At 46.5% G+C, this 24,278-nt stretch overlaps 1 protein-coding gene across 4 annotated transcripts in view; it reads left to right on the top strand.

The window, feature by feature from the left end:
* The window catches only part of PPP3CA (protein phosphatase 3 catalytic subunit alpha), a 333,809-nt gene that overhangs the window by 255,762 nt on the left and 53,769 nt on the right, over positions 1 to 24,278 (top strand). The window lies entirely within an intron of this gene.

Raw genomic sequence — 24,278 nt, 5'->3', positions numbered from 1 at the left:
TTGCAGCAATTTAAGCCTATTGCTTCTTGTCCTATCATCAGGAGTTGAGGAGAACAAACTTTTAGATATTTGAAAACTTTTATCACGCCCTCTCTGTCGTCTTTCCAGACTAAACAAACCCAGTTCTTTCAATCTTCCCTCATAGGTCATGTTTTCTATACCTGTAATATTTTTTGTGGCTCTTCTCCGGATTTTCTTCTATTTGTTAACATCTGCTTTGAAATGTGGCACCCAGAACTGAACACAATTATCAAATCAGTTTTGTACTAACCATAGAGTAGTTTCTTCTAGGTTGTATTTCCTTAGTTTGCTAATGAAGAGGTCATGCAAGACTGTATCAGATGCCTTACTAATATCTAGATATACCACATCTATCACTTCCCTCTCATCCACAAGGCTTGTTATCCTATCAAAGAAAGCTGTCAGGTTGGCTTGCTGTGATTTTTATTTTTTCTTGACACATCGATGCTGACTGTTACTTATCACCTTTTTATTTTCTAGATGTTCACAAATAAGCTCCTTAATTATTTGATCCATTATCTTTCCTAGTACAGAAGTTAAGCTGGCTGGTCTGTAATTCTCTTAGCTGCCCTTATTTCCCATTTTTTGGTTGGATATTATAGTTGCCCTTTTCCAGTCTTCTGAAATCTCTTCTGTCTTCCATGATTTTTCAAAGATTACAGCTAATGTCCCATGTTTCCTCAGTCTGCTCCTTGAATATTCTAGGATGCATTTCATCAGGCCCTGGTGACTTAAACATCTAACTTGTCTATATTTCTGCTCTCTAACTGAATAAGGGAACCAGAAGTTCTGGTGTACAGGTCCATGGTTTTCTATTTAAATTTTGATTCCTGATCATAGAGCTTTGAACTTGACTTTCCAAGAATGTTCATGCCAGTGAAATTTAAGTGTGCAACTATTCCTGGAAGATAAATGCAAAAGGGGCACAAATGCAGCCAAAACTAGGTTCAAGCTAGCAAGCTAGTGTGAATGTTGTAGCTTCAGCAAACATTTGAGCTAGCTGCTAGAGGTCAAACCTCAGGGTTAAATGGGTTCAAGAGACTGAGCTGCTGCCCGTCCCACAATGTTCACACTGCTATTTTTAGCAACCTAGCATGTGTTTGTCTACCCTAGTTGGGAGGCTTGTTTTCAGCTGTAGCAAAGACATGCCCTTCTAGTTCCCTTTCTTAAACCTCTTTGTATGTTTGGAATAATGTGACCATCATTCTAGTGCTCAAAATCAGTTGGCTAACAGAACTAGGTTTCTGGATTCCTTGCTGTAAATTAAGTTGACGAAAAAGTTGGATTCAAGTAGGAAAAGGAGAGAGATGGCAGTTGAAAGAGAAACATCAAGGAGAATTCAAAGACACATGTGAGCCCAGTCTTCTAGATGTTTGAGAAATGTTCATCGATAATAGAAAATAATATTGTAAGAAATTCACATTTATTTAGACATATTTGCTATACAGACAGTCCCCGGGTTACGTACAAGATTGAGACTGTAGGTTTGTTCTTAAGTTGAATTTGTATGTAAGTCGGAACTGGTACATATTGTAGGGGGAACTCTAACCAAACATTTCTCCAGAGCTCAGTTTTATTCTCCCACACCTCACTTCCCTTAGTCCTTTATTCTCAAGCTGAGGTGTCTGCTGAGAAAAGCCACTCCGCGTCTCCCTGGTCTGCTGGTGGGGGGGGAGGGGGCACTAGCTTCACGTCTCCCTGGTCTGCTGGGGGGAAGCAGCTAGTGTGGGGTTGCCTCACCCCGTTTGTAAGTAGGGATCCGATGTAAGTTGGATCAATGTAACCTGGGGACTGCCTGTACTGGCAATTTCAAGTAACCTTTCTGAGATTTGATTATTTCCCACAAAGAAATAGTATGAGATAAATGTCCTTTCCATCCCACTAAATATACTATATTCAGCCAAAACCTTTGTACTTACCAATCATTTTAGAAAGTGGCTTCAGTGTGTGAGAGAAAGTTGAAAGAGCTAAATATCACAGTAGCCTGATAATCTGTCTTTCCACATTAATTAAGTGGACAAATTGATAGGCCTACTGCATTTAAAACTACTCAGTGTGTTCCTTTGGAAAATCTCAACTGTAAGATTATGGCCAACACTGTCAAATGTTTTTGTCTATAGCTTAGGGCCTAAATTCACTTACAGGCAGTCCCCGACTTATGTCGGATCCGACTTATGTCGGATCCGCACTTACGAACGGGGCTTTCTTGCCCCGGAGCTCGCAGGCAGCGGGACTGCCCAGAGCGCAGCAGTCCCACCACCTAGACCTCTGGGGCGAGAAAAGCTGCTCCGGGTGCCCCTGGTCTGCTGAGGACCGTCTCCAGCAGACCAGGGACACCGGGAGCAAACCGGCAGCGGGGTCACGCGCCTCGCGGGACCCCACCGCCGCTGCCGCTTTGCTCCCGATGCCTCTGGTCTGCTGGGGGAGGGGCGCAGCTAGTGCGCTCATCCTCCCCCCACCCCCCAGCAGACCAGGCTTTTGTTGTGGACCCTGGAGTAGAGCAGCTGGGGTGCTGCCAGGTTGGTCCTGCAGGGACCTACCTGGCAGCCCAGCTGTTCTGTCCCAGGCTCGAGATTCAGCGGCTGTTGAAACTGATCAGTGGCTGATTCCAGGAAGCTGGGGGCAGAGCAATTCTGCCTCCAGCTTCCTGTAGTCAGCCCCTGGTCAGTTTCAGCAGCAGCCAGTTCCGACTTACATACAAATTCAACTTAAGAACAAACGTATAGTCCCTATCTTGTACGTAACCCGGGGACTGCCTGTATATGGAAATAGGCAAAAATGATTTAACATTCTTCAGAGTTACTGAGCGCTTGCAGCACTTTGTAAAGGGGACATTTAAGACATATATTTTGAATTCGGTAGAATTTTAGTATGTTGGTTAATGGGTGGTTTTTAGAGATTCTGGAAACATGAATTTATTTTTTTTCTGTGCCTTCGAAACTTTAAGACTACATGTCATCTTCAGTCCTTCTCAAGTTAGTTAATGTCAGGCCAAGAAAAATAAAATACTATTTTAACGAGGTGGTGTTGATGCAGACTAAAAAGTATCGTTTATAAAAATTATATCATGGTGAGACTAGGGATGTTAAAATGTGTTTAATTTTCTAAACATGTAACTGCTGTAATTTCAGCAGTTACACGTTTACGTTCAGGAGACCAGATGGGAGCTGGTGCTGCTTTCTGCTTTTAAGCTGGCTCCCAAGCCAGGTCCCTGTGCATATTGGCTCTGGCCTGCCCCGTGCCTACTGTCTCTGTATCAGATGTTGGAGGGAGAGACAAGCAGCTCTACTGGGCCTGCATGCGACATCAGTTAATTGTGTAAATGGCTACATGCTTGCATCCCTAAGCAAGATTTCACCTCCCTTAGTCACATTGACAGTACCTCACTCTGTGAATAGTAGTGAGTAAAAGTGACAGGATCTGGTCTTATCATCCATATTAAGAGTTCATAGTTTATATGAAAACCTGTATTCAGTGTTTGTATATCTTTTTTGTACCTGTCAGTCAGTGACAACATTTACATAAATGCATCTTATAGTAATATTGATAATTGATGCTACTTTGAAACACGTATTTCATTTGTTCCTATGGGAGAAGAGCAATTTCCTGTTTATTTAGCCAAATATCTAAGATTACTTTGGTGGTTTTTAGGGGTTTTTTTTTTCCTTTTGGTGGGTTTGTTTGGTTTTTTACATTTGTATTTAGTTAGTTCTGGTTATGGCCTTTCCTGTCTTATGCATAAGTACAGTATCACTCTCAAGTGCTACATTTGATATTAAACTACTCAAGCTAGTTAAGTCCAGAGCAGAATCTTAGGAGCTTCAAAATCATATCACAAAATTAGGTGAGTGGGCAACAAAATGGCAGAAGAAATTTAATGTTGATAAGTACTAAGTAATGCACATTAGAAAATATAATTCCAACTACAGGCAGTCCCCGGGTTACGTACAAGATAGGGACTGTAGGTTTGTTCTTAAGTTGAATTTGTATGTAAGTCGGAACTGGTACATATTGTAGGGGAAACTCTAGCCAAACATTTTTTTTAGTTTTGGATAGCATAGGGAAAGGTTAACTCCCCTCTAATGTTTGTTTTGCTGTCTGTTCCCCTGTTCAGAAGATTTCACATCTTTTTCTGTCCCTGTGACAAACTCAGGACTAAAGGAGTAACTCATCAAATACCAAACAGCTCTGCACCATGCTTTGAGCTAATAGCTTTATTTCCACACACCACCCAGGGTTCTAGGAGGAGGGTCCTTTTTTTGCTAACACAATGAGGTCAGCACTTTGTTTGTTTTGGTGGAGTCTTTGTTTGCCCAGGGAGCCCAGCATGTATAGGGGGAGGAGGGGCGGAGAGGCTGCTTTTGTCTGCTGTTCGGCAGCCTGTTGCTGGCACAGGGGAGGGGGAGGCGTGCAGGATGCGAGGCCGCGGGGGGGGGGGGGCACCGGGCGTGGGGAGGCACTTTTCCTCTGCCCGGCAGCTCTGCGGGATCCCTGTCCCTGTGGCCAGCTGCTGCAGGCAGAGGCCAGTTGGAGCCGGCCGAAGAGCAGGAGGAGGTGGATTCTAGGACCCAGGTGAGCGAGCCCCGGGGACGCTGCTGCGCTCCGGGAGCCCGGCATGTATAGGGGAAGGAGGGGCAGAGAGGCTGCTTTTGTCTGTTCGGCAGCCTGTTGCTCAGGGGAGGGGGCAGCCTGTTGCTGGCAGGGGGAGGCACTTTTCCTCTGCCCGGCAGCTCTCCGGGACCCCAGTCGGAGCCGGCCGGAGGAGGAGGAGTATCCTAGGACCCAGGTGAGCGAGCCCTGGGAATGCTGCTGCGCATGTGCGGGAGTTGCCTCACCCCGTTCGTATCTAGGGATCCGACATAAGTCGGATCCACGTAAGTCGGGGACTGCCTGTATATGTATAAAATGATGGGGACTAATTTAGCTGCTAGCACTCAAAAGAGAGATCTTGGAGTCATTGTGGACAGTTCCCTGAAAACATCCGCTCAATGTGCAGCAGCAGTCAAAAAAGCAAACAGAATGTTAGGAATCCATTAAAAAAGGGAGCGAGAGTAAGCCACAATATTTTATTGTCTCTATTTCAATCCATGGTATGCCCATAACTTGAATACTGCATGCAGATGTGGTCACCTCATGTCAAAAAAGATATCTTGGCATTGGAAAAAAAAGTTCAGAAAAGGGCAACAAAAGTTATTAGGGGTATGGAAAGGCTGTCACATGAAGAGAAGTTAATAAAACTGGGACAATTCAGTTTGGAAAGGAGAAGACCAAAGGGGAGCTGATAGTGATCAATAAAATCATGATTGGTGTGGAGAAAGTGAATAAGGAAAAGTTATTTACTTGTTCCCATAATACAAGAACAAGGGATCACCAAATGAAATTAATAAGTTAAAAACAAATGAAAGAAAGTATTTCTTCACACAATGAACAGTCAACCTGTGGAACTCCTTGCCAGAGGATATTGTGAAGACCAGGACTTTTAAAGGGTTCAAAAAAGAACTAGATAAATTCATGGAGGATAGGTCCATCAATGGCTGTTATCCAGGATGGGAAGGGATGGTGTCCCTAGCCTCTTGTTTGTCAGAAGCTGGGAATGATCACTTCCCAGTCAGGGGAAGGATCACTTCATGATTACCTGTTCTGTTCATTCCTTCTGGGGCATCTGGCATTGGCCACTGTCAGAAGACAGGATACTGGATACGATGGACCTTTCATCTGAGCCAGTATGGTGCTTGTTATGTTATGTACTCAGAGAGCTCATGTGTACCCACTCTTCTGTGTAGGAAAGATGGGAAATTTGGAAGAGACCATCCTGGCTTACCCAGGAGATCATCCATGACCTGAACTTCAAAAAGCAGCTCTAAAGAAAGGGAACTAGATCAAAGGCTGGATATAAACGACAAAATTAGAAAAGCCAAGGCACAAAGTGACATTAATCTAGCTAGACACATAAAAGATAACAAGAAAACCTTCTATAAATGTATTAGAAGCAAGAGGTAGACCAAGGCCAAAGTAGACCCGTTACTACTCAGTGAGGAATGGGCAGAAGCTAAGAAAATATGTGGAAATGGCAGAAGTGCCAAATGACTTTTGTGTTTCAACAATGAGGAATCCTGTGGCACCCTAAAGATTAAGAAATGTATTTGGGCATTGAATAAATAGAATAGAATGTCCAAATAAATCTGTTATCTTTAAGGTGCCACAAGACTCCACATTGTTTTTTTCATACACAGACTAACGTGGCTACTCCTCTAAGACTTGTGTGTGTTCAGTTTTCACCAAAAAGGTTAGCAGCAATTGGACATCTAACATAGAAGAAAATGAAGTAGGATGAGAGGCTCAAATAGGGGAAAACAAGCTAAAAATTACTTACGCAAATTAGATGTCTTTAAGTCATTGGAGCCTGATGAACTACATCCTAGAATACTCTAGGAGCTAAGTGAGGAGATATCTGAGCCAGAATAATTATCTTCAAAAAGTCATTGATGGTGGAAGAGATTCAAGAAGACTGCAAAAGGGCAAATGTTGTGTCAATCTGTTAAAAAGGGAAATAAGAATCATCCAGACGAATCAGTTTAACTTCAGTATTTGGAAATATAACGGAGCAAATAATTAAGCAATCAATTTGCAGACACCTAGCAGATAATAAGGTGGTAAGTAACAGTCAGCATGGATTTGTCAAGAACAAACCACGTGAAACCAATGTAATAGCTCTCTAAAGCCTTGTGAATGGTGGGGGGGGCGGATAGATGTGGTATATCTTGACTTCATTAAGGCCCTTGATACTGTTTCACGTGACCTTCTTGAGAAACAGTCTAGATGAAGGTACTGTATGGTGGGTGCATGGCTGGATGGAAAACCATTCTCCGAGACAATCAAGTGAAAGGATATCTCAAGTGGAATCCTGTAAAGATCAGTTGTGGATCTGATTCTGTTCAACATCTTGTTTCAGATAATGGCATACAGAGTACGCTTATAAAGTCTGCAGATCATACCAAGCTGGGAGGGGCTGCAAGTGTTTAGGAGGCTAGGATTAAAATGTAAAATGATTTGGACAAACTGGAGAAATGGTCTGAAGTAAAAATGGTGAAATTTATTAAGGATAAATACGAAGTGCTCCACTTAGGAAGGAACAGTCAGTTGCACACACACAAAAATAGGAAATGATTGCTGCAGAAAGGAGTCTGGGGGTACTGGTGTATTATAAACTAAATAAGAGTCAACGGGGTCACATTGTTGCAAAAAAAGCAAACATCATTTTGGGACCTGTTAGCAGGAATGTTTTAAGCAACACATGAGGAGCAATTCTTTCACCCTTTTCCACATTGAGGCCTCAGTTGGAGTTTTGTGTCCAATTCTGGGTGCCCTATTTCAGGATAGATGTGGTCAAATTGGCGAAAGACTAGAGGAGAACAAGAAAAATTATTAAAGGCCCAGAAAATGTTAGTTGTGAGGAAAGATTGAAAAAATGGAATTGTTTAGTCTGTAGAAGAGAGAGGGCATACATTTTCAAGTACATAAAAGGTGGTTACAAGGAAAAGGGAGGAAAAAAATGTTCTCATTAATTCCTGAGGATAGGAAAAGCTGTGGGTTTAAATTGTGGCAAGGACTTGTCAGAGTGGTTATGCACTGGAATAAATTGTTGAGGGATATTGTCAGATCAACATTACTGGGGATTTTAAAGAGCAAGTTAGACAAACATCTGTCATGGATAGTCTTGATCAGGACTACCTAACTTTCGAAGCCCCAGGAGCCACAATGATACTCACAGCACACTTAAGAGGCCACAACTGAAGAGTAGTTGCATATACATGCAAATATGTGCAAATAGCATCTTTCACACTGACAGGCTTGACTACAAAGATTAAGGCAAGACTACACAATACGCAGGCCCCATTTAAGTCAGTTCTGCTGATATTAATAAAATGCAGTATTTACCCAATTGCCACCCATATGACAGCACTTTTAATGAGCAATGACAGTCCAGGAATTTAACTACTAAAACGCATATCAACAGGAGACCATTCTATAGACTACTTTTTTGGTTTGGCTCCCACCCGCAGGCCACATGTTGAGTAGCCCTGGTCTAGATAACACTTGGTCCTCCACGAGTACGCAGGAACTTGATCAGATGACCTCTCACAGCACCTTTCAATCCTATGATTCTCTAGGAAAATATGACTTTGTTCCTATTTCTGAAGGGTGATACCTGTAGTTAAATGGTCTTGAAGATGCCAATTGGATTTTATATTCAAAGGAAGCAATACTAAGAGCCGTAGCACAAGAACAGGTTTAGGGAATATTTAGAACAATTTAATCATTTCTCATTCTGGTCCACACTGACTTTGCACTTAACAGCACTTCTTAAAAATATAACTGTTATATTATTTATTTCAGTGGTACAAAGCCCATGCGTCGTGACCCCCAAAGAGGTCATGGATGTCTTCCTGGGGGGGCCACCAATGGCTGGGCCCAGCCCCCGGCTGCCAAGAACCAAGCACTCTGCTCAAAATATGTTGGGGGTTGCAGCACAAGTATATGGGGGTTGTGGTTGAAAAAAGGTTGCGCACAACCGATTTACTGGATGGGAGTAGAATTTAAATGATTTTTCTCTCTCATCACATTCATACAAAGCTCCTAAAAGTGTGCATGATCTTAGCTGAGAAATCCTTGCACAGCTTGTTTAATTGCCTTTGCGGCAGAGCTTTGGCAGTGTGTTTTGGGAGCTCTGTTGCACTACTGTGTTCAATAAGAAGGGTCCCATCCCTGGTGAAATATATCAATTGTTTCCTATTTCAAGTATAGATGTGTGCAAGTTGAACATTCACTGTATGTGAGCACTTGCGTATGGAAGACTCATTTACTTAACCGTGGAAAAGTGCACATCGGCAGTCTGGGCCAATAGAAGTCATTGACAATTTGAGCAAACGTTCAGGGATTTCTTTCTCCCCTCCCACTGCCCCAGAGTTCATTGAACTCTGCTTCCTAATTGTTTAGTGATTATTGCTATTTAATATTTGTACTTTAATGGCCTCAAGGGCTTTACTAATGCGAGTGTACTTGGCTGCTCCTTTGTATTGGTCATTAATTTTAAAAATGCTTTCTCATTCAAATGCTGCAAGGAACTTTAAGTTTAAAAAACAGTCCAAGAATTTTGAAAGATTCCAGAGAGATTTGAGCAAATCAGTTTATGGGTATTTAATTTAAACTATCTAAGTGACGTTGTTACCATGGCACTTCTAAGTTGTCTTTTGAGGCAAGGTAACTGGGTAAATACCTGATAGGGGGATGAGCTAAGGAGCTGTTGATGTCCAGAGAAATCCTTTTTTAAAAGATACCTTGGTTGTTTGTTTTATTTAATTATCTCCTCCTTGGTGCGCCCTGTAACCAGTAGGTGGAGTAAAGTAGGTTCAAATATGCCACAGAGGTAATTTATTCAGTAGAATAAATTACAGATTGAAATCCTGATATAATTAACACTCCTAAGCATCTGTGACCCAGATTCTCTTGTCTGGTTAAATTCTACTTGGCACATGACAAGGGTTGGTGAGGGGTGGAATAACTTTACTCCACCTTTTTACTCGCTTGGTTGTAAAGCCAGCTTGGGCCTTAAATGTGTGCCTGCTCTAAATTATGGTTCCCATAGGCCATGACAGTCTCAGGACATTGTTGGGGTGTAAGGATTATGTGCTTGGGGGTCTGAAAGAGGCTGATATAGGAGCTGATACTGTTTGTCAGGACTGTTCCCCACTAGCAATGTAAGCGACTAGTCAGCTATCTGATAAGCAAAAGGGTATCAGATAGTTGACACGAGTCGACTAGTCACTTCCCCCCCTTGATGCCTCTTTGTGATAGAGGCAGCAAGGGAAGGAAGAGGAGGAGGTCATGGTGGGTGCCAGCTTAAAAGTCAGTTTCCCCCCAGCTCCATGGAACAGGGCAGAGTGCAGTGATGGTACTTCCTCTTTGAAATGTGGAAGAGCCCTAGCAGGGAGTCCTCTGCTGACCCCAGCTCCATGCGGCGTTTCAATTTTTGAAATGCACAAGAGCGCCAGCGGGGGCTCTTGTACATTTCAAAGTGGAAGCCCCTGCATGGAACTGGGGTCAGCGAGGGACTTCCCGCTGGCCCTGGTTTCCACGCGGTATTCCAACTTTGAAATTCCAATGGGGGCTCTTGTACATTTCAAAGACAGTATGTGCACTATTGGAAATCCCATCGACTATTTAAGTAGTTAATTGATATTTAACATCCCTATTCCCCTATGGCACTCTGAGTGCAGAAGGTGAAGACCCACAAGAAAGCTTCAAACCTTGCCTCTACAGGCACTGGTTCCAAAAAACTTCCCCCCAGAATTGTAATATACAGATTTGGAGGAGTCGTTGCCACCATCAAGTGCTTTTTCTATCCCTAAAAACCAGCGGTGAACACTTGGAATCACCCCCAGGGGAACCCCAAACTCTTTTGCCTCAAAAGAGCTTGAAAAAAGAAAAACAAGCTTCAGACTCTGGCAGCTGACCCCTCAGTTAGAGGTATTCAGATACACACAGATAGACCGACTAGTAACTTCCAGGACACAAGAATCAAATCATCACCTTAAACAAAAGATAAACTTGATAAAGCGTACTTGGTTGCTAGATGTTACAGAGCAACTAAGGAAAACAAATTAAAGCACAGAGAAAATTTTCTTGGACCAATACTTAGATGGTAAAGGCAGAGGGGAGGCATAGATTCATACAAAGCAGTTCAAACCAAACCACAAAATAAAAAAAAATTACCCTGAATGTAACTGGATTCACTTTCCCTTAACTTACTTCCAGTTTTCTCTTTCTTCATTCCACTCCCATGCCCCAAATTCCTTGGAGATATGGTTGTCCTACCAGGGTTTAAATCATTCTGTCTCTCTCAGCTCCTGGTTTTTCTCTCACAGACAATGACAGTAGGCAAGGAATCACACAGCGCACAGTCAACCTGTGGAACTCCTTGCCAGAGGAGGCTGTGAAGGCTAGAACTATAACAGAGTTTTAAAAAGAGCAAGATAAATTAATGGAGGTTAGATCCATAAAAGGCTATTAGCCAGGGGTAAGGAATGGTGCCCTGGCCTCTGTTTGTCAAAGGCTGGAGAAGGATGGCAAGAGACAAATTGCTTGATCATTGTCTTTGGTCCACCCTCTCAGGGCACGTGGCACTGGCCACTGTCGGCAGACAGGATACTGGGCTAGATGGACCTTTGGTCTGACCCAGTATGGTCATTCTTATGTTCTATATCCAGTTCAAATTTCAACCTTCTGTCTCAATTGGTTCTCCTGGCTCCCTGGCCAACACCTTTGCTAGCTATCTGAGTTTAAGCCCTTAATCACTAGGTGCTGGTCAGCACTTCTCCTGTCCATTATATTGTTGCTATGTGTTTTGGTAGTAAAGGCCTAAACCAGGGCTGGGGACCCATTGTGCTAAGCATAAACATAGAAAGAAAGATGATCCCTGAGTAGACAATGCTCACCTCCATAGTATATATGTGTGACTTGAACAAAAACATTTGTAAATCCAGTATCACGTTAAAACACTTTATATTTAAAAAATGTTTAATAATAATATTATCTAAACAGTTTAAATAGCACAGTATTTCAAATCAAACACAGCATTTACCATGCATCGATTCTGGTCTTCTCCCCATCTGCTACTATATTGTATTTCTTCTTTTTGGGTGGCTGATCCTTCGAATACTTCATAGGCAAGTTAGGAAAGCCAGATGGCAGATACATTAAACATATATCTGAGTGTGTTTATTACAGAATTTGTTAGGGTTTCCCAAACATTGGTGAAACAAAGTGCAGGTCGTGAAAAGACTGTTTCCTTTTTTGTTTTAACATTAACCATGTTGGTTTCCCTGTCACAGTTGCATAAATAAAGGTGATGATCATAGTAATCTAAAAATTTAACTTGTATTAAGATAGATTAAACTCCTTTGTATAATTTAACACAGTTTTTGAACAAGGGAAAATCAGAGTCATGAATTCCAAGAAGAGTTTAAATCCCTTCTAACTTGTTGCTGGTATATTGTTTCCTTGGTGAGTCAGAACTCTTCTCTGATTCTTCCTGACTTGTGAGATGCAGTCAGAATGCTAGACCATGATGGAAAAACTTGCTGGCTTCTCTCTTAACCAACTGGGCTTTATGTCTGGCTGACTGAACTTCAGCATGGACTCTGCAAGTCAGGGTAAAGAGAAAAACAGTTCTGAAATAATGTATTCTGTATCATACAGCAGTAGCAAAGGGAGAGGATGTTGTCCTTACCATACACTTGATTTTATTAGAAGGATCCCCTACCACATGGACCTGGATATCCTCCTTGTTCTCCTCTCCCACATGGTCCTTCATTTTACTCCTAGATGGAGGATAGAGTAGAAATGTTAAGAGATTTGTAAGACCAGAGGTTACATTCTTTCATTGGGGCGGGGGGTTGGAAGAAAGGAGGGGATTTTTATTGTTGTCTACTAAGGAGTCATACCTGAGAGAGAACTGAGAAATTTAATTAATAGAAGGCTTTTTTTTTTGTTTAATTGCAGTTTGCAGGGGGTTGTAATGGAGCATTCTAAATTTTTTTTTTCAGCAAAGTATTTTCGGATAAGTAATTTTTCAACCAAAACAAAAATGTACACAGAAAATTTTAACTGTTAAGTAAAGTTCTAATTTTTTAACAGTGGTGCAACCACAGAGTGGGCGTCACCCACCCACTTTTTATCCGGGCCCGTCCATGCAGGCTGGGCTCAGGGTCTGGCACTACAGCTGGGGCACGGGGCCATGTCTGACCCCGCGGCACCTGGCTCTCCTGTGAGACCTAATCTGTGAGGCCCCAGGAGGACCCAGCCCACTACCTTATCCTCAGCAGTGACCTTATCCTGTCCACCTTCAGCTGACCCAGTTCCAGTCCATTGGCGCTCCGGCTGGGTAGCAGGGCCATGCATGGGAACTGACCTCACTCCTCCAGCTCTTACCACCCCCACCAGTGCCAACTCACACAAAGTCAAGGGTGGGGGGACCAAATGGGCCCTTCTGGCTATGCCACTGATGGGAAACAGAAAAATGTTCACAGAAAATGCTTACCAAGCACAGAATGTTTTTTTTACCTTTTTTTTTTTTCAAAACCAATTTTTTTTCCTTTACTGTGGATCTAAAGTTTTCAGTTCTATTGGTGACCTACATAGTGTTAAAATTTGTTTCTTCACATTGTAATTTTTAAAATGTAGGAAATTGCATTAAAAATAACTTAGGTTAAAAGACTGCTCAGTTTTCAAATTTAGGCACCAAAAAGCTAGAATATGCTAGAATTAAGGTTGCATGTATTAGTCTTTATATAATCATACACTATTTTTTACATAGGACCCTGCTTTATTCACTAGAAGAACGGTAATGTTCAAAGGATGAATTAAGGTTGTATAGTGAACGTAGCTGTTGTCTGAGTTCCCCCGTTCTCTTTTGCTGCAGAAACTGTAAGATGTGTAGAAAATGAGGCAGGGGATGGCAGGAAGTGAAGGAATGGTCTTGTGGATATTAGATAATTGAATAATAGAATGTCACTCTGGATAATTAGATTCTCTCTTTGTCTCTGTCATAGAGATTAGTAGGAAAGGTTGGGCAATGTAGAAGTCACTTAAACACAGATTTTCACAAGTGTGTTCTTAATTTTCTGAGAACCCAAAGTGAAACAGCTGTGGCTTGATTTCCAGAAGTGTTGAACACACAACTGCAAGTGACATCAGTGGGAGCTGTGAGTTGAATATATGTAGTGATATAAAAATACCAAGTACTCAGAAAAAGTCATCCCTAGGTATCTTATAGGCTTTAAGGACAGATGGGACAATCATAATCATCTAGTCTGATCTCTGACATACTACAGGCTTCAGAAACTCATGCATCCACTTCATGTATTAACCTCTGGCTGAGTTTCTGAAGTCATCAGATTTAAGACTTCAAGTTTCAGACACTTCTGGTTACCGTTTACTTGAACTGAAACTAAGAAGTGACTGCTAGCCCAAGTTGCAGGGAGACAACCCTGCCTTTCCCCCGCCAAAAAATCCAGGATCTCTGCTTATCTGACCTGGGGTGGATTTCTTCCAACCCCCAAATAGGTGCTTGTTAGACCCTGAACATGTAAGCAAGATGCACCAGCAATACACCTGGGAAAAAGCTCTCTATAGCACCTCAGAGCCCTCACCATGTAGTATCCTATTTCTGGCCTTTGGAGATATTAATACTCCAAAACATTAATACTAATAGCAGGTAAGTAAGAGTCCCAAAATTAATGGGGATTTTTGACTGTTGGCTTTGATCATGCTGTACTTCAGTTCCCCATATGTAAAGCAGTGGTAATATTAATACCTTTTTACCTCACAGGTGTATTGTGATGATTAATGAAATTGTCTGTGAAGCACTCCAGTACAGGTTGGACCTCTCTAGTCCGGCAGCCTCGGAACCTGACTGTTCCTGGATGAGGAATTTTGCCTGACATGGGGAGGTTATTTTTGGGCCCCTGCCACCGGCCTCCCTTGGCCCAGCCACTGGCCTTCCTACCAGCTCCCCACCTCCTACTGGCCCCCTGCTCTTCCGACCCGCTGGGTAGTCATTGCTGCCGTGGCTCCGCCAGGAATCCCAGTGCTGGCACTCCAGGCAGCCGCAAACACCATACGCTGGGGCTCCGGGCAGCTGTGCGTGCTGGGGCCTTCAGCCCCACTAGGTAGTCATACGTTGGTTCTCCCAACCCCACTGGGCAGCTCCACTGCCAGCTCTCTGCGGGTAATCTATTGCCCTGACGGCCTGCAGGGATCCTCCACTGGGGCTCTGGTCATGCAACATGCATGCCAGACCATGGATGTGGCCAGATCAGAAAATCCCAGTTAAGATTTCAACCTGTATTATGGTGATAAAACCAAGGTCCTGTGGATTGTGAATGTGTTGTTACCTATTCTGGATTGGGTCATACTTCCCCATAAAGAACAGCCTGGGAGTCCTCTTGAACCCTTTTCTAACATTTGAGAACCAGATATCCTCAGTGGCTAGTTTCTGCTGACCCATCATCTGCGACCCTTCCTGAATAAGAATGACCTGGCTACGGTGATTCATGCTCTTATCGCATCCCAATTGGACTACAGCCATGCGCTCTACCTGGGGCTGCCTTTCAAGAGTTTTTGAAAGCTTCAACTGGTCCAGAATGGGGCTCCCCAAGTTTTAATTAATATTCATTTTACTGAGCATATTTTTCTGATGCTCTGGCAGCTGCACTGGCTTCCAATATGTTTCTGGGCACAATTCAAGATCTTGGTTATGACTTAGAAACCCCCTAAATGGGTTGGGACTGGGGTATTTGAAGGACCATATCCTCCAATACAAACTTGCCTTGGGATTGAGGTTGCTTGCATATTTTAAATACAGAGGCAGAGTAAAAATATTTTAAACAAATAAATAAGCACCATAGGAATGCCCAAGAGGAGATACTTCTATATTCACTAGAGGGTTTGGATGTCTTTTGGTAAATAAGGTCTAAAGCCACATACTGAGAGATAAGAATTAAAAGAAATATTGCATTTCTACCTGTGGTGTGCTCATACATCCTGTGCACTGAATTACAAGAAATCTGTGGAAATACGTGATCATGTAATTAAAGGTTGTATCATTATACATCTGTGCATGGGGATAAATTATTGTAACCTCGAGTCTGGCATTTTCCTAACTTCTGAGTGCTTGACTTTGCAACATGAATTTCTTTCCAACTTACTTGTTGTAAGTAGTATCATGCTGTATCGGAAGAAAAATGCTCAGAGCTCTTTCAGAGTTACCATTGAATTTCCAAGAATAACAGAAGCTCTCTAGCTCACCTTTTGTAAGCATAAGAGAGACTGATTCTAACAGTGTTCCTTTGGGAGATCATTGCTTAACTTGGGAAAACCTCCACAGTCAGTTAATCCTGCAGAATGAAAGGAAGGTTACATTATTGAAAAATTAGGCCTCTTGAATTGTCAATGAGACAATTTTTGAGAGAAGGTTATAGAGCCTTATCTTTCATTGGTACAATCAGTAAAGGTTTCACTCAAGGGAAATTAATTTTCTCTTTCAGTCAAACAAAAAAGTCAATTATACCTTAATAGCCATAGAGAATAAAGCTCATAATGGCATGCTAAATAAAAAAAAAAAATCTTTACTAAGTAGACACTGACTCTGCATACATTTATTCTTCTTCAACTTGATACACATTGATTTTTAGACATCCATGGAAATTTAAGAATACAAATGGGATCTTACTAAGTAGCATGGGATGTTTCAGGAGATAAGATTCCTCTTGACAAAGAAAATGATATAGAATCTAAAATAGGATTTGTGGGGCAAAAATATACCTCCATGCTTTCTGTCATTGTTGTTTTATACTTCTCTATTTACAACCAAAGACCTTGTTAATATGAAGACAGGATATGGGTATCCCTGAAACCAGTAGAAACAGTTACAGAGTGTCTGTGAGTCTATGTGTAAACTGTTGCCAATTAGGTTTTAGTGACTGAACTCCTATAGAGCTCATTATAGACTTATTTCCATATATTGCTCCCTTCCCCCATGTGCCTGAACCCGGAGCTGGAGAAGGTGACTTTAGAAATGAGAGGATGGTTTCCCTCTCCTTACGCTAAGGATATGTCTACTGATGGAGTTGGAAGATCTAATTTCCTGCTCAAGGAGATGTGCTCACGCTAGCTCTGATCAAGCTAGCATGCTAAAATGAAATGTGTCGCTCTGATGACACTTGCAATGGGAGGGAGCAGATGCCCAAATGTGATCCTGTCCAAACCCATTGGCACGTATCCCTCCCACTACTCATGCCACAATGACTATACTTTTGTTTTTCGTGCTTGAGCTAAATGAGAACTAGTGCAGTAATGTCTCCTTGAGCTGAAGATTACATCTCACAACTTCTGTATAGACATACTCCTGTGCAGCCAACGAGTGTTAATTTGGATAGTAGCTCCTATGATGTGAGCACTTACCTAGTTGGTCTGCTTGGTTTCTGCAGAAGGAACAGTCTACTGACTTCTCATCCATACAGGGGAAATGAATCCTCAGATAGTTCACCACGTGAATCTTCCCAGTAGCATAAGGGACATTGAATTTGGCCAGAGTTTTGAGTTCACAGAGAATGCAGGACTAGGCTTTAGCAATGTATACTATGCCAGAAGAGAAGCTTCTCTCTCAAGAAGGAAAGCATTGTGTACACTGCTGTCAAGCAATTTAACAATACAGCAGTTCCACCACTCTAAAATACTGACAAGAGCCAGATGCAGCTAATGAACTGATAATATGTTCAATGAGTTACTTACAGCATTTTAACTCTTGTGAATGCCATTGAAATGGAAGGAGAGGCCTACTATGTAGGGTTGCCAGGTGTCTGGTTTTTGCCTGGACTGTCCGTTATTCGGGTCCCCTGTCCGGTTAAAAAAAAACAACAAAATACCGGTATTTCCTGTTTCCCTCGGATGGAAGCATCTGGTGGGGACGGGGGAGTGAGAGTACAGGGCCGTTTAAAGACTCAGCACCCTTCCCGCCCCCCACCCCCGTTTTTTTTCCTCTCTCTCTCAACAAAATTTTTTCCCCCTTTTTTTTTTTTTTTTTTTTTTTTTTTTTTTTTTGTCGTCGGGTGGGGAGTGTGGGTGTTTGGTATTTTTGTTAAACCATCTGGTAACCCTACTACTACAGTGTTTTGTTATATTTTTACTGTTTTGACTACAGCCTTTTTAGTGCAATCTTTTATACTAGGATGAAAAAGAAAATACATGAGAAACTGTGCTGATAATAAACGTATTGAACTGTCAGATTTTCCATTATTAACACCAGCTTTCAGAGGCTAATGCAGGCATGTCCAAAGTCCAGCCCGCGGGCCAATTGCGGCCCGTGTTCCGATTTAATACGGCCCCCGCTTCCTCCCCCTCTCCTGGCTCCCCGACGCTCTTTTGAACTGGCGCACCCAGCGCGCCGCTTCCGGCCGCGCCGCCGCCGCCCATGGCCTCCGCGGTCCTAGAGCCTGCCCTGTAGGGCACGTTCGCCCTGCCCCCGGGCCGCCGTGAGGCCGGCGTGCCCTGAGCTCTCCACCCGCGTCCGACCCTGCGGGCCCTCCGCCTTGGGGCTGAGAGTGCGGGGACGGCCCTCACGCATGTTCACTTCTTCAAATCTGGCCCTCTTTGAAAAAAGTTTGGACACCCCTGGGCTAATGTCTAAATTCATAAACAACATATACTCACTTATCTCTGGTTTGAGAAGTAACCAGTCAGTATTCATAAGGCAGTTCATTTACCAAATCTTGTTGGGTTTCAGCAATTTAACCTATTTTATAACTACTCTTTGTAGATCATTTTAAATACAAAGCATGAAGATTGTTCCTGTGAAGGGAGTGAAAGGCAGAGGGGTTGTGTCTAAAGCAGGTAACATACGGTTTGTTTTGCCAGTAGTCTCCAAGAAATGTTCATCTACGAAGTTGCTCATCATCGAAATAAAGAATCCTGCCCAGATTCACTGATTCCTTGGCTACGTCTACACTGGCACCTTTTTCCGGAAATGCTTAAAACGGAATACTATTCCGTTTTCAGTTTTTCCGGAAAAGGAGAGTTTACATTGGCCCCAGAGTTATCATTGTAACGAAGCGCTTTTCCGGAAAAGCGCGTCTACATTGGCGGCGTGCTTTTCCAGAAAAGCAGAAGCCCGGAGCCATTTTGAAGAGGGCAAAGGCCACCAGATCTTTCCGGGGGCGGGGCCAGAGCGCTGTTCAGACACGTGGTTAAAGGGGTCTCGCCGGGCAGCCGTTGGTCTCCTGCTCCCGTGCCTTGGGGCCTCTGCCAGGGACTAACACCCTTCACAGGGTCTGTGGTTGCCCTCTGACTTTTGGGGACACCACCCTTTGGCCCCAACTGCTTTTGCCTGCGGGTTTTTTTTTCTGCCCTGCTCTGTCTGCTGTGGAGCCACGGGTGGCCATGTGCCTGGTCGGGCCCCTGTTGGGGCTGTACAGGTGGCTGCGGCTCCTGCTGCAGGCCGATGCCATGCTGTTCATGGACCAGGAGGCAGAGATTGCCTTGGACTCCCTCACCAGGGAGGCCCTGGCAACCGTGTGGCATCAGCACCCGACCGTAGACCAGCCCATCTGGAGTTTGGAGAGCAGCACCGACTGGTGGGACCGGGTGGTCCTCGGACGATGGGACGACCACCAGTGGATCTGGAATTTCCGAATGAGAAAGCGGACCTTCCTGCAGCTGTGCACCTGACTCACCCCCGCGCTGCAGAGAGCCACCACCCGGCTGCGGGCACCCATCCCCGTGAAGAAGAGGGTCGCCATCGCACTCTGGAAGCTGGCCACACCGGACAGCTACCGCTCGGTGGCCCAGCAGTTTGGGCTGGGAAGATCAACCGTCGGAGTGATCGTCATGGAGGTAAGTCCCAGGGGGAGTGGGATGGGGGGAGGGTGCTGCACTCCAGGCCCAGGGACAGCCAAGACTCCCGGCTGGGTCGCCCAGGGGTTTGGGCCGCCCCTCCCTTGCACAGGCCCGGTGGGGGGGGCGTGCGGCGAGAGGGACCCTGGGGGGTGGGTGGGTGGGTGGGTGGGTGGGTGTGTGTGTGTGTGTGTGTGTGTGTGTGTGTGTGTGTGTGTGTGTGTGTGTGTGTGTGTGTGAGAGAGAGAGAGAGGACAGAGGGAATCAAGGGGGGGGACCAAGGGAGCGCACACTCACCCCTGCCATATGTGATGTGTTCCCTTGTGTTTCTCTGTACCCTTCTGCAGGTCGTCCACGCCATCAACGACGTCCTGCTCCCACGAATCATCCACCTGCGCGACGTGGATGATACCATGGCCGGCTTTGCTGCCCTCTGGTTCTCCAACTGCGGGGGAGCCCTGGACGCCACCCACATCCCCATCCGGGCCACGGAGCATCGAGCGGCCCATTTCATGAACCGAAAGGGGTACTGCTCCATTGTTCTGCAGGCCCTCGTGGACCACCGGGGCTGCTTCCTGGACATTTACGGGGGCTGGTCCGGCCGGGCACACGACGCCCGCATCCTCCGGAACTCTGGACTGTATCGCAGGTTGGAGGCGGGCACCTACTTCCCCCGGCGGGACTTGACTGTCGGGGATGTGCCTATGCCCATCTGCGTTGTCGGGGACGCGGCCTACCCCCTGATGCCCTGGCTAATGTGGCCCTACACGGGGCAGCTGGACCAGAACCGGGCCCGGTTCAACGACTGCCTCAACCGGGCCCGAAACCCAATGGAGCTGGCCTTTGGACATTTAAAGGCCCGCTTCCGTTGCTTGCTCACCCGTCTCGAGATGGGTGAGCAGAATGCAACGGAGGTCCTGGCCGCGTGCTGCGTGCTCCACAACATTGTGGAGCGCAGTGGGGAGGCCTTCCTCCCTGCATGGATGGCAGCCGAAGCACAGACCTTGGAACAGCCCGACACAGCTGCCATCCGTCAGGCGCGCCAGTATGCAGTGCGCATCAGAGAGGCCCTGGTGGACGTTTGCCCAAGCCCCGTAGTAGGGTCGCCTGGGTCTCCCCAGACTACTCCCGCCCATCCTCTACCCTTCCCCGTCCCCTATCCTTCCCCACCCCCACCCCTTAGCTCCCCCGCAATTGTAAAGCGTCGGGTCAAAGCATGTCGGCCATCATCGAGTCTGTTTGTCGGGTGCGTCGGGCTTAGTTAGAGTTTTTCTTTTTAGCTTAGGCTAGGGTTTAGGCCACCATCACCTGTCCCAAAGAACAGCCACGAGGATGCGGGGTTCGTGCGGAAGGCTAAAGTCAGCGTACCTGATTCCAGTCATCTTCCGTCGAGGGATCTCCTGGCTGTTCCTCTCCTGAGGCCCGGAAGGACCAAAGGATTGAGGTGGCCAGCAACACCACCAATCGTCCTCCCTGCGCCTAGACTATGTTTAATTATCTGTTGTGTGCATCTTGTAACCGTTCTTGCTAGTTTGTTATCTATGTAAATATAGTTTGTGGTTTACATTTTACTGAAAAGTGGCAGCATTTCTTTCTGCGCCACAAACCACTGACCACTTACGAACGGGCCCCCCCAGATTTCGTTCTCCACAGTTTGCCACCATGTTAAATTTAAGTGGCTACTTGGCATCTCACATCATTTCGTACACTACCTAGAGTTACACAATACCCAACACAGGAATGAACAGCAAAATAGAGAACTGTTTATTTACGGGGGGGAGGGGAGACCTTCAACTGGGACAGGAAGGGGGAGCAGTTAGTGGGACAGGCGGCCCCTACGAGCACTCCTCCGGGGGCCAGCCTGCCCACGCTGGGCAGACCGCGTCAGGGCAGGCTGCACGCGGAGGTGGTCAGGGGCAGGGGCAGGAATGGGCAGGAGCTGGGATGGGAGGGGGCATGAGCTGTGCTATGGGAGGGATGGCGGGGGCCTGGGCTCCCCCCATGCCATAGTGAATCGCATGCACAATATGTGCCATCAGCGTGTCCATTGTGGTGCTCATCCCTCGGCATTCGTCCAGGAAGGCAGCCCAGCCGTCCTGCCGCCACTGCAGGTCCCCCAGCACCCGCTCCACGATGGAGGCCTGGATTGCCTCCACGGCATTGACGTGCCGGCGAAGCAGCTGGTCCCTCTGGCGGAGCCTGTCCCTCCGGGGTTGGCCTGCTGGGGGTGCCGCTGCTGCCGCAGTGGAGGGTCTGGTGCTGGGTCCCGCTGCAGGGAAGAGAAGAAAGGATGGGTCAGGCAGGCAGGCGGTCTACTGTCCCCACACCGCATGCCCTCCACCCCTGAGCTCAGGTGACCGCACTTTTGTGTGGCTTGGGCCCACTCGGTTCCCCTCCTGCCCCTGTGTTGTATGTTTGCAAGGAGGACCGCCCCTGGAGTAGGGTCCCCCCCTCCAGTACTGTAAGCACCGGTCTGTATCTTGGCCCCATGGAGGGCGGGAGGCTGCTTGTGCTGCGGTCACTTGTGGAACTCCCTGCCGGTGGAGACTGTGAAAAGCTTTGGTGTTAGACAGGGAGCGAGATGCATCCCCGTGCAGTGCCTGGGAGCACATCTAGCAGAGGCGGTCTGGGCTCTCAGATCCCCTCGCGTGGGATATCTCCTGGACGGAACCAGAAGAGTGACTGGGTGAGGGGATGTTCCATCCTTGCAGCAACACTCAGGGGCCCTTCCCCCTCCCACTATCCCTCCCGCAAGCCCGGTAGCCCAGGGACATGTGTGGCCACAGTGGGGACTTCCCTCGGGGAGGCAGCCAAGACACCGGGAGCAGGCGAGGGGCTCGGTGGGGGTCCACGGTCACAGGACCGTGACGCTGCGGTGTACCCAATAGCAGCTGGCTGTGCCTCAAAACGAGGCATGGGACAGTGTGCCGTTCTCCGTGCTGCACCCTTGGCGGAGCTGCGGGCTCTGGGCTGAGTTCCTGGGGCCCTGGCCGGTTCCAGCCAGCATCCACCCTTTCCCCTGGTCCCGCCAACTGTGTGTGAGCAGCACGGTCCCAGGCATGCCCTGCAGCTGCCTGCCGCAGCCACGTGCTGCTCGGTCACCAGGCTGCACGTGGTTGCACGTGCTGCTTGCTGCCTCATGCTACGCAGCGTGCAGCTCACGTGGCCTGAGTGACATGCTCTCCCCCTCCTCCCTCCGAGCACCTGCCTCCCCCCCCCCCAACTCTCCGCCCCCCACCTGTTGGGAGTGCAAACTGCACAAACTCACCAGTGGGTTCCTCCCTGGCTTCAGCCTCGAAGGAGCTGCTGGAGGGGGCCTGCTGGGCGGTGGCTATGCTGGCCTCCTCACCTCCCCTGGCTCTTCTCCCTCCCCTGGCTCGGTGGGACGGTTGGTGGGGGGGCGCTGGCAGGTGTCCACAGGGACAGCTGGGGCTTCCAGGGCTGGCTGGCCCAGAAAAGCATGGAGCCGGTTGTAATAGGGGTAGGCATCGGGTTCTGCCCCCCTTCCGTCGGTGGCCCGCACATACCCCAGCTGCAGCTCTTTTACTTTGGACTGCACCTGCTCGCAGTTGCAGCCGGGGTGTCTCTGCTGCGCCAGGTTCTGCGCCAGCCGCGTGTACAGGTCTGCATTGCGGCGGCGGGACTGCAGGTCGTGGAGACCCTCCTTCTCCTGCCACAGGTCCAGGAGGGTCTCCAGCTCCCTGGGGGTCCAGGATGGGGCCCGGCATTTCCGGCCCCTGGGGGCTTCCTCCCCTGCGGGTGCAGGTGGCTCACCACCCAGAGCTGCTATGCTGGGCTCAGTGGTGGCTCTTGGGAAGCACAGTGCCACGTGCCAGAGCTCAAGCTGCACACTTTCCAGCAGGCTCCTGCCACGGGCGCCCAGCAGCCTTCGAGCTCTGTAGGAGCTCGGGTTACCAGGAAGTCCAGGCTCCTACGGGGTCTTGCGGCGTCCAAACCGCTTTTTTCCTTGTCTTCTGCTTTTCCGGAAAAGCTGTCTACACTGGCCCTTTTCTGGAAAAGCTGTTCCGGAATAAGGACTTATGCCCAAGCGGGAACAGTGTAGGGTTTCCGGAATAGCGGCTGATTTTGTACAGTACAGCGTCGTTGCTTTTCCGGAAATTCAAGGGGCCAGTGTAGACAGCTCGCAGCTTATTCCAGAAAAGTGGCTGATTTTCCGGAATAAGTGGCCCAGTGTAGACACAGCCCTTGTGTACTAAATTGAAAACTAGTATCGGTGTTTCCCTTGGAGAAACCTGAAAGGAGATGATGAATAAATTGTCACTGGTGTGGCGGGTTTTTTTTGTTTGCTCTCTGTCTACTATATACGAAATAATGGGAGACTTATCATGCATTGCTGAGAGAACTCAAAAAGCCCTTATCAGATTCAATAATGACCAGGAGAGAGATGATACATTTTTTTAAATTATGGCGTTGAACACATCTAAGTCCCGTTGCCTGTTTGCTTCACAGTGGCCTTAATACTTAGAGACCTGCGCCTCACAACCAACCCACTGAAATAGGGAGACCATTGCTACCTCCTCCTCAAAGATTTCCACTTTATGACCACATTTTATGTTGAATAACCCTGGTAAAACCATAGTATTTTTTTATGAGAAAAAAGTAACTTGATCTTAATCCTCATCTTTTTAACTCAACAAAAATTTTGTACGAATGTTTCACCCAGCTGTATTGTTAGTCGACTGCTTCCTGCCCCTACTTATTGCAAAGTATTCTGCTCTGACCAGATCTCTCAGTAATGTTGTGTTCTGCAATGTGATGCACATGGGTGGACCCCAGTATCTCTGCAG

Source organism: Pelodiscus sinensis, chromosome 5 (assembly GCF_049634645.1).
Source record: "Pelodiscus sinensis isolate JC-2024 chromosome 5, ASM4963464v1, whole genome shotgun sequence".
Taxonomy (NCBI): Eukaryota; Metazoa; Chordata; order Testudines; family Trionychidae; genus Pelodiscus; species Pelodiscus sinensis.
Note: the sequence above shows the minus strand (reverse complement) of the source record. Positions and strands in the feature narration are given on the sequence as shown.